The 5941-nt window shown below is 29.7% G+C and overlaps 1 pseudogene; it reads right to left on the reverse strand.

The window, feature by feature from the left end:
• Positions 1-406: 406 nt before the first annotated feature.
• Positions 407-1018, reverse strand: LOC120088352 (auxin-responsive protein SAUR21 pseudogene; annotated as a pseudogene).
• Between the last annotated feature and the right edge of the window lie 4923 nt (positions 1019-5941).

Genomic DNA, 5941 nt, shown 5'->3' on the forward strand with positions numbered 1-5941 from the left:
ACAACCACGTGACATCTAGTTCACTTTCATAATACATTCTTTTGAAAGACACCCAAAAAGAAGTATTTGATATCAAATGTTACTTGGTCCACTATGAATAAATACAAAAGCAATGTTCAGATATGTTAAATCACCGATTAACCTAAACGCTTAAGTTGATGGGGTGAATGTAAATTTAATATTATATCTCTAACACTCATGTCACTTGATAAAATATGTAGAAGACCCAATAAGTGAAAATCAATAAGAATTGGGGAGGAAATAATATTGCAAGAGTTTAAACTCAGGACCTCCTGAACCACCTACTCTGATACCATGTTAAATCACCGATAACCCAAAAGTTTAAACTGATAGGTGAAAGTAAAATTAATATTATATCAACTAACAGGATATTAAAACAAAAATATATATTGCAAATTTGCAACTGATATTTTTCATTGATGTTTAAGTGGCCTTTTTAACTCTCCACTTTTTTCTAATATAACCATTTACATACAAAATTTTCCTTTACAATATCTTCAATACACTAAAATGAAGATTAAAAAAATGGTCAAAACTGTGAGGAGGATTACTCCTTGTTCTTAAATCATTCATGAAGCATGCAGTCCAGAAGTAACATCAATGAAGGCTTCTTCTTTGCAGGGAATTGTCAAACGTCCAGTTGGGTGGCTGAATCCAAACTCTTCTTCAGCCCTATTAAGCAAATCTATAAATGAAGGATGACTCAAGTAAGATATCGGAACGAAAAACCGTTTTCTTTCAGTTTCTCCTACGTACACTGGAATGTGACCTTTAGGAACATTGGACTGACATTTTGCAGAAACAGACTGCATCTTGAGAATTTGCTTGGCGGCACCAAGGAGGACCGAAGGAAAACGAATTCCCATGGCTAAATTTGATTGAAGCAAGAGGAGAAGGACTTCGAACAAATTTTCAGTCTTGATATTGATCTAGAAGTAGTAAACTTCAATGCTTGAATGAGAATATGTGAGAGGATTTAAGTTGGAGATTAGTTGTTTGTTTGGTGTGTGTATATAAAGAATGAGAAAAGAGAAGATGTGAGAACATATGAATAGAAGATAGGAAACCAAGAAAGTTGGCTTCATCAATGGCTCACATGGGTTGCTTCATTGGTTGAGGTACATTCATTTTCTCATTTGCACCAATTTCTGGTAAGCTGGCCCCATCTGTCATAATATCTGAAGTTATGTTCCAAACAAAATGGGACACAAAAATTTATAGCTATTTCAATTAACATTAAAATCATGTCAAGAAAACTAGAGATTCATTTGGTAACCATTTCTTTTTTTGTATTCTGTTTTTGAAAACTAAGTCAATAGACACTATTTCTACCTCTAAATTTCTTTATTTGTTATCTACCTTTTATTAATGGTTTAAAAAACCAAGCCAAAATCTAAAAAAAAAAAAATATAACTTTTAAAAATATGTTTTTGTTTTTTAAATTTGACGAAAAATTCAACTATTGTATTTAAGAAATATGCAAATCATTATAAGAAAGGGAAAGAAACTAGGCTTAATTTTCAAAAACAAAAAATCAAAAACGAAATGGTTACCGAATGAAGCTTAAATTACTCCAATAATCGATCTTCAATATGTGAAGTGTAGCTTTATGTTATGATAATATTTTGATTAAGAATGTGATAATAGTTTCGTATCAGATAAAAGTTGAGATGAGATAATTTAGTTCGTTAAATATTTAAAATTATCAATCACCCAATCTTTTAATCATTTATCTAATAGAAAAGGTTATTTGGTCATTTTTCAAAATGACTATATAAATTTAACTATTATGATTATATCACAACATGTCCATTCACATTTAAAATTTCCTAAAACTTCATAAAACTTAAAGATGTATAAAAAAGTGTCTAAAAGAGTCTTCACTTTTTAGAAACCCATAACACACATTCTATTGATTTGAACATAAGTGAGCTAGTTAAGACCTAATATTTTGTATATCAATAAATATATTAGTTATAGAACTTACGTATCAAATTTACCTTTCAATTAGTGATTTGAAAAAATGCACAAAAATGCAGTCGTTGTACCATCCTCGTTTCAAATGAGAGAAGCTCCTCCCTTATTGGAGTATAAGATGGAAGAGGGAGAATGAATATATATCTATATCTCTATCTATCTATATCTATCTATCTATATATATTTATTTATTTATTTATTTAATAATGAAACACAAAAAGCATAAGAGTAGAGAAATCAAACAAAAAGATTTTGTGGTTTACGAAGATCAATTTTTATTAGAAAAAAAATATCATATTATAGATTTAGAGTCAACAATAGAGTTAGAGAGTTTATCTAACTTATCCCTTTAAAACACAGAGCCAAAACCGTAAATAACATAATTATGAATACGTCCTATGCTTGATCATTCAAAGCAAATAACAGATTCAAAATATTCCAACACACACATATATATATACACGACGATGTGAGAAGTAGCGAGGAAAGAGGAGAGGTAGAAGTGAAAAAAGAAAAGAGATATATCTATATATTATAAATCTCTTGTCCTTTATGTTAGCTAAAATAATAAAAGAGTTGATAGGATACCAAATAACCACATGTATTGTCATAGCAAATATAGCTCAACTGACGCATGTGCATGTTAAGTAATTACATATATCGGTTAAATAAAGAACTGTAGATAAAAAATTTAAGTACAATTAGTTTTCTTTTAATATGGTTAATATTTGATTTCAAGAATGATTTTAAAATTACTATATTCCTAAAATTGACATTTTTGTTTTTTTAAAAACTGATCAATACATAAATGGGAAAAAATTCACTTAAAAGAAAAAGAAAGAAAGAAAGTGGGGCAATTTTGTGGGGTTGATTCTAGAATGTTCACCCTTCTAAAAGCACATTTCAACTCGTTATTTAAAAAAAAAAAAAATCAATTATAAATGATTTTCTTAATATTTGCCAAACATCAAATTTTGAAAGAAGAATGATTTTGACAATGGAGGTAAAAATCACTCTAAAACATATTCAAAAGTTAAGTTCAATATTAGTTTTGATGAAAATTAGTAAATAAAATTAGTTAAGAATAATTTAAAAAAATTGTATTGTATGACAAATACATTTTAAGAAACTAAAGTCATGATTTTAACTTTTTTGTAATTGTAAGTGTGACAATCACATAGAAATCAGATAGTCATCGCATAACAATCACATCGAAATCAAATAGCAATCAAATTTTCAAGTGGAAGTTTTTTGACGTGTTTGCAAAACAGCAAAACCTAAGCACACGCGCCCAATTTTTATTATTTTTTTTCTTATTAAAGTTGTAATTGTCCCATAATTAAATAAACCTTTGTTAATATTTCCCTCATAGTTTTTTTTTTTTTTTTGAAAAAAAATTCCCTCAATTAATTTCATAAATATATTTAAAATAATCTAGGTTAAATTACAAATTTAATCTATTTGGAGAAAGTTAGAAGTCAATTTCCATAAATTTTTTTTAAGTTATCCGTAGTTTTAAAAGTTAGAATCTAGTTCTTATGGTTTGAAACCTCAAACGTAATTTCTATGATTTGAATAGAATTTTCATAAATAATCTCTTGTAAAGGGACTGAAGATTTTATCAAACTATAGAGACTAAATTCTAATTATAAATCATAATGACTAAATTCTAACTTTTTATGAATACTAAATTTGCAATTTAATCAATCATTGTTATATTATTTTAATACTTAAAAAAAAATCTAATACTAACTCATTTTCGATTTTTTTAAAAAATAATATTTTTTTAATAAATAATGACAAAAATAGGATTGGAGGGAAAGTATTCCCAAAAATAGGTTTTTAAATCGTGTACTGGGTACATGATTACACCTTAATTGTGTACCGGGTACACGATTAACTCTAAATCGTGTACCGGGTACACCAGTCCCTGGCCACCTGGCACGTGCAGTCTACCGTGGCAGTCATGCAGGGTTGATTGAGGAAATCGTGTACTCGGTACACGATTATCTTAAGTCGTGTACCCAGTACACGATTTCCTCGCCATTAAATCGACGCCCCCGCCTCTTCTTCCTCATCGAGACGTTCTACCTTCTTCTTCCTCACCAATAACTTCGACCGATTCTCCTCCATTTTGCTTTCTGCCTTTCAAAATCTTGCTGATTTTCCTCACCGAGTCCTCGATTTTTCTCACCGAGTCCTCCATTTGTTCATCCGTCCAAAATCGTCCGAATGCTTCTGTGGTAAAATTCTTTCTCTAGTTGTTTTTCAATATATTTTAAACTTAGAAATATATGTATTGTTGGGCTGATCTTATATGTATTTGTTGGACTGATCTTATATGTATATGTTTGTAGATCTTAAATCTTAGATCTTATACTTTTTTTATTTGTTTGGGCTGGCATCAAATCCATGCGGAATATTTATCTTATTGGCATGAACCATGATCGTTGTGCACAGGTAGAATTAACAAATGGGTCAGCTGTATCAGACGACTACTACAATTCGATCACGAGACGATTTATCACACCTCGGCGCTTACTATTACTGCATGGTAAGAGATTTAAAATCAGATATTTTTCATATATATGATATGAATATTTTTTAATATTTATTTTCTTTTATTGTACAGAATAATTTTATCGGCGATGTTCAACGATATTTAGTGCAGAACAAATTACTAGAATTGGGTTCAATGTGTCAGTAAACATTGGTCAACGTAGAAGGTATTATTCAACAAACAAGACGACTCAATGTTGCTGACACCGATCGTAGACGTATTCATCGTAGACGACAGCGACAACAGGGTGAACCTAATTTAGAGGGACATGAAGACAACCCCATGAGGGGTAAGGGCTAGAGGGTTGTTTAAAATCCCACATTGTATCATTTTCAAATTGTAAATTTAAGAACTAATTGTAAATATTCTTTAATATCATGGTATTTTTTTTTAATATGAGTGTAAGATGTTTTCGTTGTAGATTATATATATAATTAGGTTTAATAATGAAGGAATTTGTGGACCAATTTCTAAAGCTTTAATATTGTTATAAATCTACAATTAAAAAAATAGTCAACAAAATTTTTAAAAAAAAAAATTATAAGCAAACCGTGGACGAGTTTGCTTGACCAGACAACCAGTCAGCCGACGTGGTGCTGATTGGATTAAACAATACTCGTGTACCGGGTACACGAGTATGTCACATGGAAATCGTGTACCCGGTACACGATTCCACTACCCTATTTTGTCAATAGTTTCCCAAAATATCTATTCTTAAAAATTGTTCCCTCCAACCCTATTTTTATCATTATTTATTAAAAAAAATATTACTTTTAAAAAAATCCTCATTTTCCATACCATCCAAATATAAACTTAACCATTATGTATATATACAATGAATCAAAAGTTAAATAAAAACGAGCTCAACATAGATATTAAAAAGGCTAAATTATAACAAAGATGTCCCTAAACTTTATACTTTGTATAAAAAATACCCCTAGAATTCAAAAGTTTCAAAAATACCTAAAGTTAAAAAATAGTTCAAAAAATACCATTGTCGTTAGTTTTGGGTGAAACGGTTAAAGTTTTATTTCAAAAATACCCATGAACTTTCAAAAGTTTCAAAAATACCCTTAACTTAATAAAAATTAAAAAATACCTCCACCATTAGTATTTGAACAAAAACCATTAATTCTCCATGAGAAAAATAACTTTAAAAATTAAAACAAAAAGTTAAAGGATCCATAAATTTTGTTGATGAGTGAGATCACCCACATGAGACTTGGACCTAGGTCTAAAGGAGGTTGGAAAGCAAATTTACCATTGGGCTAACTAATGATTTTGATATTATGCCAGTCTTATATATATATAGAGAGAGAGAGCATAAAGTTGAGGGGGGAGCTCGAGTCCCTTGGACCTATACTAAATCTGTCTCTGATGTTG

This window comes from Benincasa hispida, chromosome 10, assembly GCF_027475165.1.
Source record: "Benincasa hispida cultivar pf3 chromosome 10, pf3_genome.v1.1, whole genome shotgun sequence".
Taxonomy (NCBI): Eukaryota; Viridiplantae; Streptophyta; class Magnoliopsida; order Cucurbitales; family Cucurbitaceae; genus Benincasa; species Benincasa hispida.